The sequence below is a fragment of the Triticum aestivum genome, chromosome 1B, assembly GCF_018294505.1.
Source record: "Triticum aestivum cultivar Chinese Spring chromosome 1B, IWGSC CS RefSeq v2.1, whole genome shotgun sequence".
Taxonomy (NCBI): Eukaryota; Viridiplantae; Streptophyta; class Magnoliopsida; order Poales; family Poaceae; genus Triticum; species Triticum aestivum.
Genome location: NC_057795.1, coordinates 108,884,346 through 108,909,177, shown reverse-complemented (window position 1 = coordinate 108,909,177; position 24,832 = coordinate 108,884,346). Strand labels below are relative to the sequence as shown.

The 24,832-nt window shown below is 39.4% G+C and overlaps 1 long non-coding RNA gene across 21 annotated transcripts in view; it reads left to right on the top strand.

Moving 5' to 3' along the window:
• The window catches only part of LOC123110715 (uncharacterized), a 30,474-nt gene extending 12,587 nt beyond the window's left edge, over nt 1–17,887 (top strand). For 13 of the 21 annotated variants that reach the window (XR_006453662.1, XR_006453631.1, XR_006453621.1 and 10 more), the window contains 18 exons: nt 2,042–2,109; nt 2,295–2,349; nt 3,506–3,603; nt 3,742–3,847; nt 3,997–4,044; nt 4,120–4,192; nt 4,378–4,432; nt 8,592–8,689; nt 8,814–8,919; nt 9,064–9,111; nt 9,192–9,259; nt 9,445–9,499; nt 13,038–13,268; nt 13,520–13,710; nt 13,826–13,939; nt 14,824–14,989; nt 15,509–15,644; nt 16,621–17,887. This is a non-coding gene — a long non-coding RNA (uncharacterized lncRNA). Of the gene's footprint in view, nt 1–2,041; nt 2,110–2,294; nt 2,350–3,095; nt 3,153–3,283; nt 3,345–3,505; nt 3,604–3,741; nt 3,848–3,996; nt 4,045–4,119; nt 4,193–4,377; nt 4,439–6,886; nt 6,959–8,591; nt 8,690–8,813; nt 8,920–9,063; nt 9,112–9,191; nt 9,260–9,444; nt 9,500–13,037; nt 13,269–13,519; nt 13,711–13,825; nt 13,940–14,823; nt 15,009–15,508; nt 15,645–16,620 lie in introns of all 21 variants that reach the window. The other 8 variants (XR_006453607.1, XR_006453574.1, XR_006453648.1 and 5 more) reach the window with 8 other exon arrangements.
• Nucleotides 17,888–24,832: the final 6,945 nt, after the last annotated feature.

The following is a 24,832-nucleotide window of genomic DNA, read 5'->3' as shown; positions in this document are numbered from 1 at the left end:
TTGTCAACTTGAAACGTAATTTTTTTTAGGTATGAATGGCTTGCCTTAGCCAGATTTTCTATAAGAATTTTGCTCATGTTACTTGCCTTGCTTTCTCTAGTAAGTAGAACAAGAACACATTTAACTTTTCTTTTCTGTTCATAGTCCTACAAACTTGTGGGTAGTGTTGAAGATAATTGCTTAATCAACCTAATCAACCTCTAATCGTTTTCAGGAACGAAGATCTGAATCACCCTCCCGCCTCGAGAGAAATCAGTTTAGTCATCCAGGTTCTGCTATTTCTTTATACCTTTCTGAGTTACTTCGGTCTTTCATGTATTTGGTTTCTGTTTGTGCCCCTATCTATTTCTGTTTTTTGTGTGCAAGCGCTCCATTCTGTGTGTGTCCGACTTTGTGTGGCTTGACTCTCTTGTGTGTGTGGCTTGACTGTATGTGTGTGTCACCGTGTGTTTGACTGTGTGAATATTGCATTTGACTGTGATGCGTTACTGTGTGTTTGACTGTGTGTGTGTGATTGTGTGAATATTGTGCATTTGACTGTGATGTGTGACTGTGTGAGTATTGTATTTTGACAATGACTGGGTGTGGCTTGACTGTGTCTGTGGCTTGTATGCTTTGCTGAATGATTGGTTGTTGTGGCTTTACACTGCCTCTGCCGGTCCCAAGCCCGGATGTGAAAATGTGGAGGGAGTCTGTTTCTTGTGTGCAAGTGCTACATTGTGTGTGTGACTGTGTGTGTGATGTGTCCGTATCTATGTCTGTTTCTTTTGTCTTGATTGTGTGCAAGTGCTTGATTGGGTGTGTGCTTGCGTGACCATGCGTGTATTGCATTTGCTTGACGGTGTGGTTTGTATAACTTGTGTTTTATATGTCAGGATTGATTGTTGTTTGTTGAATTTGAACAGATCTAACACTATTTTTTTTTCTAAACTTTTTTGTGATTATGTCTTATGTGGATACCATACTATTTTTTGTATTATGGTTGTCCAGTCACTGGAATAACGCTTTTCTAAGTATTTAAGGTACAGCCATGTAGATCTAGACATGATGCTGATGGGTTGGGTTTACATACAATGCATGTATATTTACGTTCTTTACATTTTGCGACCGTCCCAAAATTTTTATTTAGCAAAATTTTGCTACTTCTATTTTTGGATGCGCTGTATCCATAACTACCTATTGGCACCTGATATTTGTGCTCAAAATGCAGTATGGACCAACAATATAGGCAAGAAATGTCAAGAGAGGTACTCTTTTGATTGTTTTACTTTTATGGTTTATGGATTGTATTTTGCATTTCCCCCTTTGTGCAAGACAAACAGGGAATGTCTACTAATCTAGAAACACACTGGTTATATGAAGAGCTGATTGGTAAATATGAAGCTGATTTTTAATTCATACATACAGAGAGAAGCTTCGACTATTGAGGAGGAACATGCACTGATTAATGCCCATCGGGTATATGGGAATAGATGGGCAGAAATAGCAAAAGTTCTTCCTAGAAGGTACCGTCAAACAACTTGCATCTTATTGGGATAATGTAGCCTAGCCTTGGCCCTCTTTGTTACTAGATTCCTTGCCCTTGCCACTTCCTCATTCTTTCCTGCACATCATAACGTGTACCACACATTTGAACGTTGCAGGAATCGGGTACTTCTATTTGTTCTTAGGTTCTTCTCACCTATAGCTAAAGTCAAAGACGACAAAACCAAGTGGATTATTGGAGTTACAAGATACAGAAAATCATCGGTAAGTTTCTATCCTTTCAAATGGCCGGATTATGAATTTTGATCAGTTTGTCTGACTGGTTTGAAACTGAATCCTTGATTCCTTGATAACTTTTATCATAAACTGATTCCCAAGTATTTTTGACTCATATGATGCTTATTACATCACATGTCATCTAAATCTTCTTTTCTAATATGACTGTTGGTGCTGCTCATGAGGGTGCTGCTCATGAGGTAAGCTACTTTTCTTGCTTTCAAGAATAAATCATTTACGTTGTGGTCACTCACATTTTAAGTTCCTCATGCTAGTTCAGGCTAGCCACCAGCTTGGAAGCGATGAGAGGCAATCACTGTTGTCAACTTGAAACGTATAATTTTTTAAGTATGAATGGTTTACCTTAGCCAGATTTTCTATAAGAATTTTGCTCATGTTACATGCCTTGCTTTCTCTAGTAAGTAGAACAAGAACACATTTAACTTTTCTTTTCTGTTCATAGTCCTACAAACTTGTGGGTAGTGTTGAAGATAATCGCTTAATCAACCTAATCAACCTCTAATCGTTTTCAGGAACGAAGATCTGAATCACCCTCCCGCCTCGAGAGAAATCAGTTTAGTCATTCAGGTTCTGGTATTTCTTTATAGCTTTCTGAGTTTACTTCGGCCTTTCATGTATTTGCTTTCTGTTTGTGCCCCTATCTATTTCTGTTTCTTGTGTGCAAGCGCTCCATTCTGTGTGTGTCCGACTTTGTGTGGCTTGACTCTCTTGTGTGTGTGGCTTGACTGTCTGTGTGTGTCACCGTGTGTGAATATTGCATTTGACTGTGATGCGTTACTGTGTGTTTGACTGTGTGTGTGTGATTGTGTGAATATTGTGCATTTAGCTGTGATGTGTGACTGTGTGAGTATTGTATTTTGACAATGATTGTGTGTGGCTTGACTGTGTGTGTGTGGCTTGTATGCTTTGCTGAATGATTGGTTGTTGTGGCTTAACACTGCCTCTGCCGGTCCCAAGCCCGGATGTGAAAATGTGGAGGGAGTCTGTTTCTTGTGTGCAAGTGCTACATTGTGTGTGTGACTGTGTGAGTGATGTGTCCGTATCTATGTCTGTTTCTTTTGTCTTGATTGTGTGCAAGTGCTTGATTGGGTGTGTGCTTGTGTGACCATGCGTGTATTGCATTTGCTTGACGGTGTGGTTTGTATAACTTGTGTTTTATATGTCAGGATTGATTGTTGTTTGTTGAATTTGAACAGATCTAACACTATTCTTTTTTAAAAACTTTTTTGTGATTATGTCTTATGTGGATACTATACTCTTTTTTGTATTATTGTTGTCCAGTCACTGGAATAACGCTTTTCTAAGTATTTAAGGTACAACCATGCATATCTAGACATGATGCTGATGGGTTGGGTTTGCATACAATGCAGGTATATTTACGTTCCTTACATTTTGCGACAGTCCCAAAACTTTTATTTAGCCAAATTTTGATATTTCTGTTTTTAGATGCGCTGTATCCATAACTACCTATTGGCACCTGATATTTGTGCTGAAAATGCAGTATGGACCAACAAAATGGTCTCATTACAAGGTGGACATATAGGCAAGAAATGTCAAGAGAGGTACTCTTTTGATTGGTTTATTTTTATGGTTTATGGATTGTATTTTGCATTTCCCCCTTTTCTGCGAGACAAACTGAGAATGTTTACTAATTTAGAAACACACTGGTTGTGTGAAGAGCTGATTGGTAAATATGAAGCTGATTTTGAATTCATACATACAGAGAGAAGCTTGGACTATTGAGGAGGAACATGCACTGATTAATGCCCATCGGGTATATGGGAATAGATGGGCAGAAATAGCAAAAGTTCTTCCTAGAAGGTACCGTCAAACAACTTGCATCTTATTGGGATAATGTAGCCTAGCCTTGGCCCTCTTTGTTACCAGATTCCTAGCCCCTGCCACTTCGTCATTCTTTCCTGCACATCATAACGTGTACCACACATTTGAACACTACAGGAATCGGGTACTTCTATTTGTTCTTAGGTTCGTCTCACCTATACCTAAAGTCAAAGACGACAAAACCAAGTGGATTATTGGAGTTACAAGATACACAAAATCATCGGTAAGTTTCTATCCTTTCAAATGGCTGGATTATGAATTTTGATCAGTTTGTCTGACTTGTTTAAAACTGAATCCTTGATTCCTTGATAACTTTGATCATAAACTGATTCCCAAGTATTTTTGACTCATATGATGCTTATTACATCACAGGTCATCTAAATCTTCTTTTCTAATATGACTGTTGGTGCTGCTCATGAGGTAAGCTACTTTTCTTGGTTTCAAGAATAAATCATTTACATTGTAGTCACTCACATTTTAAGTTGCTCATGCCAGTTCAAGCTAGCCACCGGCTTGGAAGCGATGAGAGGCAATCACTGTTGTCAACTTGAAACGTATAATTTTTTAGGTATGAATGGCTTACCTTAACCAGATTTTCTATAAGAATTTTGCTCATGTTACATGCCTTGCTTCCTCTAGTAAGTAGAACAAGAACACATTTAACTTTTCTTTTCTGTTCGTAGTCCTACAAACTTGTGGGTAGGGTTGAAGATAATCGCTTAATCAACCTAATCAACCTCTAATCGTTTTCAGGAACGAAGATCTGAATCACCCTCCCGCCTCAAGAGAAATCAGTTTAGTCATTCAGGTTCTGGTATTTCTTTATAGCTTTCTGAGTTTACTTCGGTCTTTCATGTATTTGCTTTCTGTTTGTGCCCCTATCTATTTTTGTTTCTTGTGTGCAAGCGCTCCATTCTGTGTGTGTCCGACTTTGTGTGGCTTGACTCTCTTGTGTGTGTGGCTTGACTGTCTGTGTGTGTCACCGTGTGTTTGACTGTGTTTGAATATTGCATTTGACTGTGATGCGTTACTGTGTGTTTGACTGTGTGTGTGTGATTATGTGAATATTGTGCATTTGACTGTGATGTGTGACTGTGTGAGTATTGTATTTTGACAATGACTGTGTGCGGCTTGACTGTGTGTGTGTGTGGCTTGTATGCTTTGCTGAATGGTTGGTTGTTGTGGCTTAACACTTCCTCTCCCGGTCCCAAGTCCGGATGTGAAAATGTGGAGGGAGTCGGTTTCTTGTGTGCAAGTGCTACATTGTGTGTGTGACTGTGTGTGTGATGTGTCCGTATCTATGTCTGTTTCTTTTGTCTTGATTGTGTGCAAGTGCTTGATTGGGTGTGTGCTTGTGTGACCATGCGTGTATTGCATTTGCTTGACGGTGTGGTTTGTATAACTTGTGATTTATATGTCAGAATTGATTGTTGTTTGTTGAATTTGAACAGATCTAACACTATTTTTTTTTCAAAACTTTTTTGTGATTATGTCTTATGTGGACACCATACTCTTTTTTGTATTATTGTTGTCCGGTCACTGGAATAACGCTTTTCTAAGTATTTAAGGTACAGCCATGTAGATCTAGACATGATGTTGATGGGTTGGGTTTGCATACAATGCAGGTATATTTACGTTCTTTACATTTTGCGACAGTCCCAAAACTTTTATTTAGCCAAATTTTGCTACTTCTGTTTTTAGATGCGCTGTATCCATAACTACCTATTGGCACCTGATATTTGTGCTGAAAATGCAGTATGGACCAACAAAATGGTCTCATTGCAAGGTGGACATATAGGCAAGAAATGTCAAGAGGGGTACTCTTTTGATTGTTTTATAAGGACTGTGCTAACGACCAGTCGACTGGTCGTTAGCAACAGATCCGCACAATCCTACTCCATCTTTCTTCTCCGACCTCCACGACCAGTCGACTGGTCGTTAGCAACAGATCTGCACGATCCTACTCCATCTTTCTTCTCCGACCTCCCAAAGTAGAACGACTAATTTCCACTAATCATGCATGCGGCCGCGCATGCAGAGACACCCGCTCCATGCGTGTGTAATTTTCCTGCTTTCTTCTAATAAACAAAGCTGCATGCAAAAAGACAAAAAAAATGATGTTAGCAAAGATTCCATCTAAAGTATAAAATTAAAAATGTCCTGTAGTTAGGTCCGATTGAAAAATTGTTTTCACACAAAAGATTCGTTGCGACGAGAGCTTCAAAACTAGATCCTATGTTGGTATGTTCCGACGACTTTTTTTCCAGTTAAAAAGTTACCACGCCTATGCAATGTAAGTTATCATGTTGTTGTGCATAAATTATCATGTTGTTTACATACAAAATTACCGGACATGAAAATGGTTCCTTTAACTTTCTCTTCCCATGCACATGTGTGCATGCATTAGAGGGAGAAAAAAAATCTGATATCATCACACATTCTCCCATATTTCGAAACTTCAGTTTATAGCTCAAATCATCGGTCCGATCAAAAAATCTTTGTCACATAAAAAATCTGCTGCGACAAGACCTACGAAACTAAATCTCATGTTGATATGTTCTGATGACCTTTCTTCCGTGCAAATAGTTACCGACCCAAGCTAAGTAAGTTATCAGCTCCTTTGTGTGTGTGTGTGTGTGTGTGTGTGTGTGTGTGTGTATTATCATGTTGTTTACACATGAGTTACCGTAGTATGTGTTCAACAACTTTTTTTACCGGGGCAAAGTTATGGCGGTGTTTGTGCGTGAGTTATCACGCTCGCGGTTTGTATATTATCACGCTATTTACACATAAGTTAACGAGTGTATGTTTTCAAACAACTTCATCCCGTCTCGGTCAAAATTAGCACAATGTTTATACGTGAGTTATCAAGTCTACGGTGCATATATTACCTTTCGCTTTATGCCGAAATTATCAGGAGAGAGTATGTTTTGGAACAACTTCCTCACTTCCCCTCATCGGCCCTCCCCAGGTCAAAGTTACCGCTTGTTTGTGCGTGTGTTATCATGTTTATGGTGCGTATAGTACCAAGCTATTTACACGAAAGTTATCGGGGGTATGTTTTCAAAAAACACACCAAGGTCAAAGTTGCAGTGTTGTTTGTGTGTGAGTTATCAGGTATGTTGTGCATATGTTACCATGCTTTTATACAGAATTTACAATGCTATTTTTCAACACCCCCCCCCCCCCCCAAGTCAAAAATAGTTACCATGTATGGGCTAAGTAAGTTATCAACACTGTTGTGTGTATATTACCATGCTAGGCACATGAGTTACCGGGGAGGGCGATTCAATAAGTTATTTCACCGGTCAAAATATTATCACACTTCGACTAGGTAAGTTATCAGCTCTGTTGTGCGTATATTACCATGTTATTTTTTCGTATCAGTAACCCGTGTATGTTTGTCAAGAATTTTTTCCTGTGGTCAAAAAGTTATCACGGTATTCGTGTGTGAATTATCAGCCATTTTGTGAGTGTATTACCATCTATTTACATGAAAGTTACCGGGGTATATTCTCAACAACTCACCCGGGCAAAGTTACTGTGTAGTTTGTACTTAAGTTATCAAGTAAGCGATGCGTATCTTATCATACTATTTATACACAAATTACCGGGAGTACATTCTTCAATAAAAAAAATTCTGGGTTAATTTTTTTGTGGTGTTTGCACGTGAGATAAAAAATTTGTGATGCTTATATTACCATGCTATCCACATGGAGGTTTCTGGGGTATGAACTTCTTTTCCTTGGGCTAAAGTTTTCATGATGATGGTACATAAGTTATCAAGTCTACGATCATAAATTATCATTTCATTCACAAAACAATTACCGGGTTATATTTCAACAACTTGTAGCTTTCGCAAAAAACAATTCTCGCAACAAAGAAAAGAGGTTATGAAAATAGATTTTTTTGTCGGAAAAGGAGTAAATGGCAAGATCCACCAAAATTGGGAGAAAATCTAGGCTGATCCAAAAATTACCATTCTATTTTGTAGCACTAGTTAAGTCAAGTAAAGAAATTGACATGCATAGAAACCGGTCAAACAACTTCATTTGATGGGATGGTTTGGATAGTGCTACCTAGTCTGATGGGTCGCAAGTTCAAGTCATTCTCCTCACAAATTATTTTTTCTCGATCCCTTGTTTTCTAGCGGTGGCCATCAATCACGAGAAAAAATCGGCATAAGAGGACGTGCGGGAGATCGTGGAATTAGTGGGGAGGTAGGCCTCGCGAATTAATTTAGATCACTATTAGTGCGGAGGTGGTCATTTAAATCACAGGATTAGCGGGAGAGGTGCGCAATCAACAAAAAAATGGCATTTATATCAGGCCGTACACTCAACCGTAGGAATCGGATCCAACGACGTGTGATGCATGTGGACCTGTTGCTAAATTCCAGACGGCAGGAATTTAGCTTTCTCGTAAAATAAAGTAAGATTAAAAATTGTCCAAATATGCGCCATGCACGTGAGATGCGAGTGTGCTCCAGCATGCATGCATGGGCTAGGAGAGGTTAAGGCCTAAATTAGTGGAAGTCGTTACTAGTGTCTTCAGTACGTGCATTTTATTCAGAAGACCATTTAAACTAGACTAGAAAAAGAACTTAGCCTGCTTCAAGATAGACAAAAGAGCTAGTTCAGCTGGTGGGCAGCCTGCACGTGAAGTTGGAGGTTGTGTGCTAGACAACCACTCGGCGCATAATTTTTTCGATGGTGCGGGAGAAGGATGTGGGTTCGCTGGCAATCGTGGGATCCAGATCCAACGACGGGCGGGTCGTTCGGATCTGTTAGCGAATTTCCAGTCGACTGGAAATTAGCTTTCTCGTTATTTTTATGGTTTATGGATTGTATTTTGCATTTCCCCCTTTGTGCAAGACAAACAGGGAATGTTTACTAATTTAGAAACACACTGGTTATGTGAAGAGCTGATTGGTAAATATGAAGCTGATTTATAATTCATACATACAGAGAGAAGCTTGGACTATTGAGGAGGAACATGCACTGATTAATGCCCATCGGGTATATGGGAACAGATTGGCAGAAATAGCAAAAGTTCTTCCTAGAAGGTATCGTCAAACAACTTGGATCTTATTGGGATAATGTAGCCTAGCCTTGGCCCTCTTTGTTACCAGATTTCTAGCCCCTGCCACTTCCACATCATAACGTGTACCACACATTTGAACATTGCAGGAATCGGGTACTTCTATTTGTTCTTAGGTTCTTCTCACCTATAGCTAAAGTCAAAGACGACAAAACCAAGTGGATTATTGGAGTTACAAGATACACAAAATCATCGGTAAGTTTCTATCCTTTCAAATGTCCAGATTATGAATTTTGATCAGTTTGTCTGACTGGTTTTAAACTGAATCCTTGATAATAACTTTGATCATAAACTGATTCCCAAGTATTTTTGACTCATATGATGCTTATTACATCACAGGTCATCTAAATCTTCTTTTCTAATATGACTGTTGGTGCTGCTCATGAGGTAAGCTACTTTTCTTGCTTTCAAGAATAAATCATTTACATTGTGGTCACTCACATTTTAAGTTGCTCATGCCATTTCAGGCTAGCCACCGGCTTGGAAGCGATGAGAGGAAATCACTGTTGTCAACTTGAAACGTATAATTTTTTAGGTATGAATGGCTTAGCTTAGCCAGATTTTCTATAAGAATTTTGCTCATGTTACATGCCTTGCTTTCTCTAGTAAGTAGAACAAGAACACATTTAACTTTCCTTTTCTGTTCATAGTCCTACAAACTTGTGGGTAGTGTTGAAGATAGTCGCTTAATAAACCTAATCAACCTCTAATCGTTTTCAGGAACGAAGATCTGAATCACCCTCCCGCCTCGAGAGAAATCAGTTTAGTCATTCAGGTTCTGGTATTTCTTTATAGCTTTCTGAGTTTACTTCGGTCTTTCATGTATTTGCTTTCTGTTTGCGCCCCTATCTATTTCTGTTTCTTGTGTGCAAGCGCTCCATTCTATGTGTGTCTGACTTTGTGTGCCTTGACTCTCTTGTGTGTGTGGCTTGATTGTCTGTGTGTGTCACTGTGTGTTTGACTATGTGTCAATATTGCATTTGACTGTGATGCGTTACTGTGTGTTTGACTCTGTGTGTGTGATTGTGTGAATATTGTGCATTTGACTGTGTGTGTGGCTTGTATGCTTTGCTGAATGATTGGTTGTTGTGGCTTAACATTGCCTTTGCCGGTCCCAAGCCCGGATGTGAAAATGTGGAGGGAGTCCGTTTCTTGTGTGCAAGTTCTACATTGTGTGTGTGACTGTGTGTGTGATGTGTCCGTATCTATGTCTGTTTCTTTTTTCTTGATTGTGTGCAAGTGCTTGATTGTGTGTGTGCTTGTGTGACCATGTGTGTATTGCATTTGATTTATGGTGTGGCCTGTATGCTTTGCTGAATGATTGGTGTTGTATAACTTGTGTTTTTGTATTGTTGTTATTTTATACTGTCTTTGCCTGTCCCAAGCCCGGATGCAAAAATGTGGAGGGAGCCGCAGTTACCTCCTTTGTATTGTTTGCCATAGAATGTGGATAGAAATTACTCTGTCCTAATTGAATAGTGAATCTTCACATAATGTCGAAGCATGTGATTCAGGCTATGAGATGCATCCTTCCTTGCTATGAAAAATCTAGCAAGTGTAATTGTTGTTAGAATTTGTCCCGTCCCGTCTCCTAAGTTAATCTCGTTGGTTTCTAAATCTTGTTAGCACCGATGTTCTTCTCTGCTAAAATATAGACTTAAAAATCAGTCATCTGTTTTTTATTTGGCTTTAGGTTGAATTTTTGTGGCTGCCTCATTTGTCTGTCACTCGCGAGTGGTGTCGGGTTTATTTGCCGTTGGTCTTTTTATTCAGGTCGTGGGTCGCACACTCCTTGTTTGGACTCCGACCCATGAAGGGTGTCATTTTCTAGAGGGGGTGAGCTTCTAAGAGTGTGTGTGTGTGAGGGAGGGGGGAGGAGCTGACTTCGGCGCACGACCAGTAAGGCACTCTGTAGGCTCGTGCGTAGCTGACTTTAGCATACGACCAGTAAGGCACTGTGTAGGCCCGTGCATCCCCTTTTCCCTTTTTGATTCAATTCATTTTAGATGATGAGCAGCCACCTCATTCTGGTCCGAGAGCCAAAATCCGATTCTCCTCATTCTGGTCCGAGAGCCAAAATCCGATTCTCCTCGGTGTTCGAGTGCAGCTATGCGGGGTGATGGGGGATAAATTGGTAGCCATCCAGCCGAACCTAGCGACGATAGCAAAATTGGTAGCATTGAATATAATCTGTTTGTCTTCGTGTCTTCGTATGTCCACCCCGCCTCCACTCGAGAATAGCATATGAATTATTTGTTTTGAATTTCACATGACATAACTTTGGTCAATGATGTAAAAATGAGTTATTGCTCTTTGCTCATCGGTCAGCTGACGGGGGCTGTGCTAGCATGTGTTTTATTGGGTCGAAAGTGGTGGTGTTTTTTCTGCCATTTCTGTTAGTTCAGTGTGTCGTGTACGTGCTCTTCATTAGCATCCCATTGTTAGATTGTGGATACAAATGAAGCCTCCTCATCCGTTTTGATTCTGGGCCATCGGATCATCTCCCCGAGCGCGTCCTGGCCGTTGGATCTCCGGGTGGACCAATACTGGCCGTTGGATCATGAGATGGAGAGGTCCTGGCCGTCGGATCAATAGCAAACACTGCTACAATGAATAGTGTCCACCCTTGCTGTGCCACCGCCTGTAAATCTCATGCTCCACCGAGGGCATTATCGTCTTTTCATAGGCTGGTGTATAAAAGGCCGCACGCCCGTGTGTAACCCTAGCCTCCCCTTCTCCTCCCGTCCTCGCCTCCGCCCCCGTCTCCCCCTCGTGCTCACGCCCCTCTCCTTCGTTCCTCCGACGCCGTGTTCCCCTCCTCCCCTCCTCGTCGTTCTTCTCCCGCCACCGAGCTCGTCACCGCTGCTCTCCCCGCCGAGCTCGCCGCACTCGCGTTGTCTGGACATGGACACATCCGGGCGGATCCGGTCGCTAGGCGGCATGGGGCTGTGGATCCGACGAGCTCACTGCGGCGGCCGGCAGTTTCCTCTGCAAGAGAGAGAGATAGAGAGGAAAGTGAGAGAGAGTGCCAGGGGAGGAGAAGAAAAGAGTGGAGGGAGAGATGCGGCAGGGCAGCGGTCAGTCCGTCGGTGCCGCACACGGAGGAGACGCGGCAAGGAGGAGCACGAGCCACTGCAGCCACTGGAGCAGTGGGTCGTCGCGCCATCGACGGGAGGAAACCGTGCGGAGTGCGCCGTTGCCACCGGTGCGCCCTAGGCGACGCCGACAGGCACCAGTGGATCGATCCGGTGCCAAAAACTGTCCCAGGCCCGCTGCATCTCCGGCTCTGGCGAGGCACTCCTGCAGAGGCCATTCTCTTCCTCACCACGCATCGCTGGGAGGATCCAGAAGAGGGGGAGCGGCAACAAATCGCGACGGTAAGCCATGCCCACGCCCTCTTCCTCCTCACTTTTATTTTCATCTCTGAGCTCGATCTGCTGGTGCATTTCCTCCTCCCTAATCGCCTCTTGGGACCTGGCAGGAGGAGCATGGGCTGCAAATTTGGATGAAGAGGCGAAAGGAGATTAACAGTTCTGTCACAAAGATAACACCATAGACCAAGCAAGAGGTTTTATGTGCTGCTTGCTGCATGTATGTGTTGGGTATTTTCAGAGCATTGAAATTAAATAAACACTTTTAGTCCATCATTTTGTGTTGGTAAGCTCGTCAGCTTCTGTTTATTTGCTACCCTTGGGCATGTTATTCCTACAGTCATTAATTTCCGCATTCTAATATTCCTGTTAAGTGTCATGTTTGAGCCACAAACTGCTTTGGTGTTTATTCATGGTTTGGAGAGATGACCAATCTGATATTTTTGTTTGTAACAGGAAGTAAGACTAATTTGTAGGGGTGTACTCAAGTTACATTAGCGATTTATTTTCTTCGAGATTTGGTGGCCTTTTGTGATGTTAAATGTATCCATTTGTCATTCCGTTGATTTCTTAATTCTACAATAACAACAAACGCCAGCTAAATTGTGGTCTATAGAGAAAGGAACGACGTACACCTAGGTTATATGAGAAACCATATGGGCTAAAGAGCCTCGATAGGCTAGCCGTGCATCATTTATTCTTTGGTGTCTTCTAGAGAAAAAGAAGGAATGGCTTCAGGCCAAAGCCTTCGATAAAATGACAATCACTTACTTTTCTAGGATATATATAGATTTTTTGAATTACCTACAGCATACTTCTTTTTCATCTAACATGTGTCTACCGGGCAATTTAAACAGATACTAATGATATAATTAGGCACATATATGATTATGTTTGACTTCACCTGTAACAGGATGCATTTCTCTCACCTTATTTCTGCAGGACCTTGTTGCTTGCATTCTCGTGTCTTTTGGCAAGGAGAAAATTATCATTTGGAGGGGAAAAGACAGCTGAAAACATGCAAGATAGTATATGCAGAAGACACACCCTTCAGTTATTGAATCAGAGTTTAGCGGTGAAGAACACTACAATTTTTTGGTTGATGGATTGGTCTGAATAGATTGTAAGGGATTTCCATGAAGTGGTTATTCAAAGAATGGAACCAATTTTATGGTGAGTCTCTTGTAGGAATCTACTAAAATTTGACTTGAAGAATGTTATAAGACGTATTTCTCTCCCCTTGTGTATGACTTTGTTCCTTACATTCTTGTATGTTTTGACAAAGAACAAACATTATTTGTAGTGAAAAAGACTATTTAAAGCATACACGGTAGTAGCCTGAAATATTATTTGTTGCCTTAGTTATATTGATCTATATGACGAATTTCATCCTAATATGTATGCGTACATTTCTTTTGTTATAGATTTTGCTTGCTCGGCAAAGTGCAAAACAACGAAAAGCATCACGTATAGCTATTTTGGAATGCAAGATTAGGATGTGCTCCTCTTTGCTTCTCATTTCCGCACTCTGGTTTTGACTTGCTAATATATAGGCTTTCTAAAATGGACGTGCATAGATCTGAGAAAGAAGAGAACAGGAATCTAGCGGACGGAGGTGATTTTTCTCTCTTGTGAACAACCTATCAAGTTACTTTTTTCAACAGTTTGAACGACAGTGATAAATTCCCTTGTAAAACACTTGGTCTGAACTATAATACATTTTGGTGCAGGTCATGTAGTATTCACCAATAGATGATAGAACCACATATTTTGGAAATTCCTTGACAAAAAACACAAGAGCATCATTGTTTGGTCAATTGCAGGTCAATGTTGGCACTGGCCAGGTAATCATTGTTCTTCTCAATATACGAACCAAACTACGTAGCTCTACTTTTTGGTGCCCTGCAGATGAGGTCTTCATTGTATTATCTTTGTCCAATGCCAGTAACCCTGTTACTCTTTGGCTGCATGTTTGGGTGCGTAGGGTCCCCCTTGTTTATGTGTTACCAGTCATCCAGTATACATTAGCGTTTATTTTAAATAATCAACTTATACTGGATGACTGGTGAAGTTTCCAAACAGTATATGGACCTTAATTCCTATTTTTTTGGCCCCAGGTATTGTTACAACCCACTTGCTAGATATGCACATTCCTTTTTTTCTATCATGCTCATATTTTTTTAGACCAGAACTCCCAAAGATCTGTACTGTGTACTACAAATATGTTTATGTTTTTACATTGATAAACATGCTTTTGGTCGCACTGGACAAGAACAGTTCTAGGATTTGGTGCTTATAGTTTGTTGTCAACTACTTCTACTGATAACTCATATATTTATAGATTGTGTGCATTACGGCAGACCCGCATTGGATAACTATGTGTTATTCTTTGTAAATTGGACGTGATTGGTCAGTAAGATACACAACGATTTTTGGAACTGATATCTTTACTTCAAGCGGATCGGTTTTTCCTTACAAAACTGTGCTGTTATTTTCACCTGAATTTATTTAAAGGAGTCGTATAAATTCCAAATTTCTGAAATAACATGATCTGGCTTATATTTAAAAACATGTTGCAGGTTTCTTTATCGTGAGAAGATTTGCTTTTCTTTGACTCTGTAAAAGAATTTTCACAGGACTTTTGGGAAATATGAAAGCCCAAATATTGCTTTGCCAGCATAAATCCTGTACCATCTGATCTAATATTTCTCACCCCCTTCTACTTCAGATCAAGCAGGCAGTGGCGACACTAGACGAGGCGTCCTTGCACTGCAAGGCTGCCCTCGACATATGTGAAAAGTTTGGCGAGTTAATCTTTTCCTCGAATCAAACGGAAATCTGAAAACTATCAAAGAGATACCAAATGATGAATATTTCAGATGTCGACAGGCATGGTAAGACGTGTTTTGGCAGGTCAGTTCTGAGCATGCTTATTTTTAAACCTGAAACAGTCTTTATATTAGCGGGTTCTCTAAATTGATTGTTTTGAATTTCACTAATCTCTTTCAATTATGAGCATGATTCAATGTCCTGCATTTTAGAAATCTCAAGCTTGAATTGCTCTGTTTTCGGATTAAAACCTTCTTGAGTTGTGCAATCACAAATATTTACACACAGAGAAAGAAACTTGGATATTCTTAATCACACAAAAGGTGTTTTCTTACATGTAGGTGCCTTCTTTTAATCTATGCAGATCCAGGTTACACGTAGTTAGGTTATTTAGTTAATACAATTTTAAATATAAGTTATTCATGTTCTTTTGATTTTGTTTGATTATGATAAGAAAAAGAAGAAATGCTTGTATGATGGCATTATGGTCCAGAGTAGTGATTTTCTTTTCACAGCTCAAACTCTACCTCTTTGATCTATCTCATATCGCTGAAATTGTGTTCTTTTTGTTTTGTTTATCCCAGGTTGACTATGATGTGCTCATCGTTGACTCCACCACCGTTGGTTTTGAGGATGGTACCTCAAGAATGACCAGACCTGTGAGCACGCCGTCCTTGCATTCATTCTTGGAGTGAAGAATAGTATCTGCTGTTTAATAAGGTATGCTTGCTATTAAACTTTGAAACGCTGATTCTCTTGGGTGACCATAAGATTTCTGTACTATTTTGCTATCCACTTGATCAAAGGGGTTTTGAATAATGTAGTACATTGACATTACCCATGTTCATTAGTACAACAACCCTTTCTATAATTTGATGGAGCCATTGAAATTCTGAAGGTGAACATGTTTTATATTAGATTGAGTGTGATAGAACCAAATGTATGTTCTATCATGTTGATCTATAGTTTTGTTGCATATTGTTGGTGTCAAACTCTTTCTCCGATTTCACATGATCTAATTAGTGTTCTATACAGAACAACCCTTTTGGGTTATGACTAATCTCTCAATTATTTGGTCTGGTCCCTCCACTAATATGTCATTACTTCACAATTGAAGTTTTCAGTGTGAAACAATATTGTATCTCCTGCCACTAAAGAGATCTCATAAGGAACATGTAAATGATACTTGGAAAAAATGAAGGCAACATTTTTTATACATTATTTTGTGGCGCATTTTGACAGAGTTACTCTACAATAAGATGCCATCAGTGCAAACCAAGTATGTAATTGTTGTATTCTTGATCGGCCAACATGGTTTCTCTTCTGTGTTTATCACAAATGTATGCAACCTGAAGCTACTATACTATGCATACGCCACTTACCATTTTGTTCTCTATAATTCTATATGCATTTAGTTGAAAATGGTTATGCCGCTTACTTCAGAAGATATTTTCTACTGATTTAGCTGTGGTGTACTTTATAATATGGTACTCCCTCCGTCCGGAAATACTTGTCATCAAAATGAATAAAAGGGGATGTATCTAGATGTATTTTAGTTCTAGATACATCCCTTTTTGTCCATTTTGATGACAAGTATTTTCGGACGGAGGGAGTAGCTTATAAAACATACCAAGTTTTTTCTCTGTTTGAGTTTAGTTGATCCGCTGCTACTGAAGAGATCTAATTTTTTTTGCAGAGCCTTCTGATCTTCGTACTATAAAGACTGGATGTGATAGCCATTGTGCTTACTATCAAAACTGTTACTTGATGAGAACATTTTAAGCTAATTCAAGATATGTGCTTCCCCCTTGATGAATTATTATACATACTTCAGCAGGAAAAACGTGTTTAATCTACCATGAACGTAAATGGACAATAGCAGGATGTTAAAACTTCATATATGTTGTTGCTCAAAGGATATAACTATAACATGATGGTCTCAGTCTATTTTTCAGAGTTCGAAACCTATATTAGTCATCATGAGAGTGAGATTTGTAAATTCCACCTTGAATCAGTTAACACTTTCCCTTTGCTGTACAATTTTTTTGTTCTTATGATGGTACCATGCTTGCTAATTATAAGAGGTACAAATAAACTATTCTTTTGTTTGTCTAGAAATAGTTTTTCTACTTTCTATGCATTGAAGAGATAGCAAATCCCTTGCTACATGTACCAGGGCGATGCCCAGGTTCACCAAAGGGTCTTTTCATGCATGAAAAAGAGAGTATATATCATCTACTCCCTCTGTTCACTTTTATAAGACCGTTTAGACATTTAAGACAACACCCAAAACAGTTCAATCTCATCTGTCTAAAACGTCTTATAAAAGTGAACAGAGGGAGTAGCTATTATCAGGTTGTAGGTGTACACATGGTTATTGAGTACCATGACATAATCATCCATAGTTTTGTGAAATTTGAATTCCCATCTCTTTATCGTATTATTCATTTTGCACTCGGCTTTCATAGAAGATAAAGGTTTGTTTTGTTTTGTTCATACGACCTGTTTTGGCTTTTGAGATCAGTTGAATGCTCTTGATATTTTGAAGTTTATACTGCACTTCACATAAAAATATCTGGGCATATGTTTCTTTATTCAGCGAGGTGAACACCTATACTCAGATGCTTTTTCCACAGGCATTCACCGTTTACTTGATTACTGATGGAAGGATCTCCGTGCCAATTGCTGTTGGGAACCATTTGCCTCTACACCGATGACCCTCATGTTGTATTATACCATGAGCTACCATGACGTCCTCCACCGACCGCTATTTGAACCTCAGCGCATTCTTCTGTAAAAATGACTCATCAAGTCTTTTGCGCTTTCCTCTTGACTTTCTAAATGCGGATCATATTATGTGTTATTGCTTTCTTTAAGATATATCACTGGCCATGGATTTCCTTTTATCCGTCACCACCTTCATACCTTTCTATCCTGGAATTTATATGGTGTACTGAGCTATATGGGATTGGTGTTGATTGGGTTGGCACGTGGCATGCAACTAAACTTAATTGTACTGGACCATTATTGTTATATAAGTATCTATACCTCTTTTGGTTAAGGTCCCATAAAAAATGAGGCATTATAGATGCCTAATTTTTTTTGGGTCGGTTCATGGATGGTGCTTTTGCTATGTTCTATTTTATATGCAATACTCAAGTTTCTTTGTTACCAAGTCGGATATGGCCGCACCTGGCAGGGGTGAGGCAAGCCGCATTTCCTACCAGGTTCGATATGACCGCACCCGGCAGGGGTGCGGTGGTGCGGCAAGCCGCACTTTCCATCTAGTGAGGGATAATGGACCTTGTATGTAGAATTTTTGGGACTCAGTTCGTTGAATATACAAGCAAAAGGCCCGTGCGCTGCAACAGGATAAAACACATAATCTCCTGCATCACTGAGATACACTATCACTTTCAATTTTGTTCGTGAAATCATGAATAATTTTTCAAATCATGAACATTTTTTAAACTCGAACATATTTGACATTTCAAACATGTTCAAATTCGTGAGCACTTTTTCATATTTTTGAACATTTTTTAAAATCATTTTTTTTGAATTCATGAATATATTATACTATTTTCTAACATTTTTTATAAAATGGTGAATTTTTTAAAACAATTTTCTTTAATTGGTGAACATTTTTTGGGAAATTGGTGGAACAATTTTTGATATTCATGAACATTTTTTGATTTAATGAACATTTCATTAAAGTGCATGATCATTTTCTGAATCAGCAAACAATTTATGAATGAATATACTATTTATAAGTCATGATTTTTTTTTGAATTTTTAGGATATTTTGTCGTTCATGAACATTTTTTGAATTGTTAAACTTTTGTTCAATTTCATCAACATTTGTTTTCAAAATTTTGAACCTTTTTAAATAAGCAAACATTTTTTACAAAATCGCGAACATTTTTTCAATCCACAAACATCTTACGATCTATTAAAACATCAAAATTATATTTTTGTAATTTTCAGAATTTTTTTGCAAATTATTAAAAGTAGAAAAAGACGACAACGGAAAAAAACCTAAAAAACTAAATTTACAAACAGGCCAGCTGGACACGGGCCTGCTCAAACAGGCCGCTGCGTCTTCTCCCAGCGTAGGAGGTCCCTACTGCATGGGCCGGCCCAAATGGGGGATTTCCGTGTGTAATTTTTTTTATCTCTTCTATAGGTGGCATTGGTGGGTAATATTTTGTAACTTTGGAGGCAATTTCGGTAATGTACCACAGAGTCAATAGCCCCTTTATTATTAGGTCAGCAATAGGGTATTTGTATTTTTTTCACTATCACCTAGGTAATTTATGTTTTTTCATGTAGATAGCCCCATGTGTTTCATGTAGATTGCTAGTAAAAAAATAGGTGGAAGTTAATAGGGTTCAATGTGTATAATTCAGTACAATGGTTGATCAGCCATTAATTTTTTTATCTTCATTTTAGCTGACATATAAACGTAGTTTTGTATAATTTTGTTCATTGTATGTCCAGTCTTCCATTTTTTAGTTCATAGCGTAATTTTTTATTGTCGAAATGAATGCTTCTTTTTGTGGTATTTAATTTTGTTAATTATTAGTCGTGTCTTTCAGTCATCCGTCAGTTCCTTGCAATCTTCCATTTTGTCATTGTTCTTCTAAGTCATTATATTATTCATCAGTCATCTTTAATCAAATTTAAATCCTCATTCAGTTAGTTCAGCCGTCTCAACCTAGTGGCATCGAAGTGCATGCGTGAATGCAGTAGGTTACCGTTACTCTGGCGAAAAGACAAGTGATGGCAACAAGCAAGCTTTTATGAGGTCGAGCAAAGAACCAGCAATGTAGCTGCATGTTTGTTTCAGTTGCTTGCTGTAATTTGAAGGAAGAATTTGTGAGCACAGAGGCAGTGAGTTAGCTATTTATGGGCAGGAGCCAGTTGTAATGATGTGTTGGCTGCGCCTACTCTGCTTAGAGAAGAGAAGAGAAGAGAAGAGAAGAGCAGAGTAGAGAAGAGTGTTGATATTTAGACAACTAGAGATGCAAGAGGACCAGCCAAACACATCCTTACAACGGTTAGAAATAACTCGTACTAGCAAGATGTTCTTACAATGCTCTGATTTCGTACGAGGAGAAATTTTTATTCTTTGTATTTTGTCACTGATGCCACTGAGAGATGTTAACTTGTTTGGAAAGCATAAGCACCTAGTGTACATTCTGAACCGCATCAAGTTAATTTTAGAAAAGAAATGCCTTTCTTGCCCATCTGTGTTTCCAATAGATTCAGTGTGAGCTTGGTGTGTCCAACAAAGAACATGTGCAAATGCAGCCGCATCAGCTGAGAGTGAACAATCTTCAACAGCCAATTAGAATATAAATGGCAAGAAAATATGTTCAGAAGCAGCTAAGCCGTCTAAAGTAGACATCAATTATATCGAGTACCAGCGGATAAAATCTTGTTAGAGTATTAGATAAGATGGATAAAATCATTCCCCTTCATCCAAAACTTCATGCCGCAGTGGCATTTTTGCGACCCCGTCCTCCGCGACGAAGCACCCCTGCTCAGCTCCCCCCAGCTCTCCTCCTCGCCACTGTCCCCGTCCGCCTCTCCTCCGGCTTGCAGATTCTGCCAAACAGAAAATTTCGCTACATGATTTCTCTATAGATTTAACAAAAGTCCAGTTAAACAGAAGATTAAAGTGATGGAGCGGTAGATGGTTTAGATTTTTTAGGAACATTGCAAGTTTTAGGAATACATGGTTTAGCTTCTTTTCAAGATGAACTTCGTCTTCAAAACATTCCAAGTTTTAATGAAAGCTAAACTTGCAATGAAATTATGTTCCAATGAAACTTGCAACTTTCAGAAGATTTACTAAACAGTTGTTGCGAAAAATTTACCAGATGAAACCGAAGTTCTATCTAATAGTAGATCACTCGCAAAGGAAGATTTTGTCATACTATTCACTAAATCAAAGTTTAATTCAGAAGATTTCTTTGTTCATGTAAACAAATTTTAGGCAGTTGAAACTCAAGGAGTATATTGATTCTTTCCTTTGTTCATGCTATTCATAGGGTGCCAGAACCGAATCTACAATGTCAGACTTCGACAACATTGATGCGATAATTTCTTGGACTGGATCAGATAAGGATGAAATTGAAGCTTTTTTAGATGCTATGATCTTCAGATATTGTCTATTCCAATGTGGTCAACATTTCTTGAAGGTGCAACTTCTTCCATCAATGTGGATGATTTGGTCACACTTGCAAACAAGGTCTCTTTATATAGTGGATGCTCCCACACAAATACACCCTCTTCCTCTGCATCACTAACAATTAACATTCATTTGCATTTATCTTCTAAAGAAACCAAATATTAATTTCAATGCAATTGCTTGAAGAGGGTGCTACAACTTGGAGCATATATAAGGAGAGTGCTCTTTGGTCATCTGACAAAATTTATGGACATTAACCATTTATGTATTCCATTGTTCATGTTATTACTCCATTGTTAACTTGATTAGCATATCACTTGGCTAACCTTCATGTTACTGTACTCCATTGTTCATGTTGGTATCATTCAGGGCAACAACATTTTGTTAATTGTTATTGCTAGTTATTCAGAGCAACAAACATTGCTAGTTCATACACAAATCTTGTAAAATTTGTGTATTCAGAGCAACAAATGTGACTAAAAAATGCTAGTTATAGAAATTGTTATTGAAATTCCCCTGTCAATTCCTTAGGGAGTGGAGATAATCTCTGTAGACATTTCTAGGTGATTTGCAGTCGGTCAGGGACTAGAGAAAGTTGTAGAGATAAGGCCTAAAACATTAAACTCTAGGCTGTTATTGTAACAATCGAATGTCCAGGTCAATTTGTGCCACAACTTCTCGAAAACCTTCATCATTAGGAAGGACATGTGGTTTGGCATTATCCTGTTGGATGAAGATGTTTGTTCCGTCATCTTCGTTGGACCACTTATCTTGAATCGCCGGGATCACTTTGTTGATGAGATAATCTTTATAGACATTTTTGTCACTTTCACTGATTTTAGTTCTTAGTCCCCCATACTCTGTTTTAACTCATTCTAACAGCCTCACTCTTCTCGACAAATGCCAAGTACCAATCTTTCCATTGAATGTCACCACCCCATCACAGCTATATCTTCGCTTGGTGATGACCCACAAGTATATGGGGTCAATTGTAGCCTTTTCGATAAGTAAGAGTGTCGAACCCAACGAGGAGCAGAAGGAAATGACAAGTGGTTTTCAGCAAGGTAATGTCTGCAAGTACTGAAATTGTAAGTAGCTGAGTAGTTTGATAGCAAGATAATTTGTAACGAGCAAGTAACGGTAGTAGTAACAAGAGTACAATAAGGTAGCACAATCCTTTTGAGGCAAAGGACAGGCCAAAACGGTCTCTTATGATAAGCAAAGTGTTCTTGAGGGTACACGGGAATTTCATCTAGTCACTTTCACCATGTTGGTTCGATTCGTGTTTGCTACTTTGATAATTTGGTATGTGGGTGGACCGGTGCTTAGGTGTTGTTCTTACTTTAACAAACCTCCTACTTATGATTAACCCCCTCGCAAGCATCCGCAACTACGAGAAAAGTATTAAGAATAAATTCTAACCATAGCATTAAACTTTTGGATCCAATCGGTCCCTTACGGAATAGTGCAAAAACTAGGGTTTAAGCTTCTGTCACTCTCGCAACCCATCATCTAATAACTACTCCACAATGCATTCCCTTAGGCCAAAATATGTTGAAGTGCCATGTAGTCGACGTTCACATGACACCAATAGGGGAATCACAACATACATATCATCAAAATATCGAACACATATCAAGTTCACATGATTACTTGCAACATGATTTCTCCCGTGACCTCAAGAACAAAAGTAACTACTCACAAATGATAAACATGCTCAAGATCAGAGGGGTATTAAATAGCATGATGTATCTGAACATATAATCTTCCACCAAATAACCGTATAGTAATCAACTACAAGATGTACTCAACACTACTAGTCACCCAGAAGCACCAATCTATAGTTCTGATACGAAGATTGAACACAAGAGATGAACTAGGGTTTGAGAGGAGTTGGTGTTGTTGAAGATGTTGATGAAGATAGCCCTCCCCAAGATGGGACAATTGTTGGTGATGGTGATGACGATGATTTCCCCCTCCGGGAGGGAAGTTCCCTCGGCGAAATCGCTCCGCCGGAGGGCAAGGGTGCTCCTGCCCAGGTTCTGCCTCGAGACGGCGGCGCTTCATCCCAAAAGTCCTCTCATTATTTTTTCTAGGTCAAAATGACTTATGTACCAGAAGGGGGGCACCGGAGGTGGGCTTGGATGAGCACAACCCATCAGGGCGCGCCTGGGTGTCTTGTGCTCACCAGGGTGGCCCCCTCCGGTACTTATTTGCTCCAGTCTTTCTTATTTATTTCATAAAAAATCCTTGTAAAGTTTCAGCTCATTTGGAGTTGTGCAGAATAGGTAGCGTGACGTAGCTTTTTCACGTCCAGACTTCCAGCTGCCAGAATTCTCCCCTCTTGTGTATACCTTTGATAAGCACATTTCACTTATATAATTTGGCACTCAAATATACCATATATTGTGATCTAACCACCAATTCTTGTTAACTGTTGCATATTTGAATGCTAATCACAAAAAAAGATCATTTACTAGTCTATGGTCTATTTTGCATAAATGTGCACAAAGGCACTAATAATCGTCAAGATTCCGTCTATGCGGCTATCGAGAAGAGTGAAGAAGAGAAGATAAGAAGAAGAGACCCGTGTGAGATGAAAAGGAGTAACCAGGGGGCTAGATAAAGAAGTGGGAGGATCTTATTGTGTAGAAAGTTGAGAAGAGAAGGGCCAAAGAGTAAAAGTGGCAGATCAGGGAGGGGATCAAAATCCCTAGAGATGTTTAGTACATGTAATATTCAGATCTGATAAGAGCTTGCAACCTGACAATTGTTTAGTTTCGTACTTGTAAAATATAGTGCATTTTATTATGTGCTCTAACTAGTTACTGTCTAGCTGTTTGGACAATATTTAGTATGTGTGATATGCTCTGTGATATAGTAATCTTCTAGTATCTGTGTGTGATCCCCTATGTGTTTGTTTCTTGACTTGTGATTGTTTAGTACTACTCATTTTGTTGATTTGTGAGCACTAGAATCATGTCATGTAACTCCCCTGTTCGCATATGTGTGATGTGTGTTCTGTAGTCCTTGTGTTAACTATGTTCATGCGAGAATAGACATGTTTGTGTTGTGATATATTTCTATCTGTCATAGTATTGTTTCTACCCTTTTGTTCACTTTCTCAAATAAAACAAAATACCAAAAAGACAGTGAGTAAAATCTGAATCTCCCTATGCTTTTTTTCATTTTCTTTTGTGACAATCATTGATAGTTTAGGTTTATTTGATGTTTCCATCTCCCAATATAGTGTCACCTAGCTTTAGCCGAGCGTAGTCGCTAATTCATACGTCTCCAACGTATCTATAATTTTTGATTGTTCCATGCTATTATATTACCCCTTTTGGATGTTTATGGGCTTTATTTTACACATTTATATCATTTTTGGGACTAACCTACTAACCGGAGGCCCAACCCATATTGCTGTTTTATTGCCTGTTTCAGTATTTTGAAGAAAAGGAATATCAAATGGAGTCCAAACGGAATGAAACCTTCGGGAGCGTGATTTTTGGAAAGGATATGATCCGGGAGACTTGGAGTTCAAGCCAGGAAAGACTCGAGGAAGCGAGGAGATAGGAGGGCGCGCCCACCCCCCTGGACGCGCCCCTATCTCCTGGGCCCCTCAAGGCTCCCCCGACCGACTTCTTTCGCCTATATAAGTCCACGTACCCTAAAAACATCAAAGACGAAGATAGATCGGGAGTTCCGCCGCCGC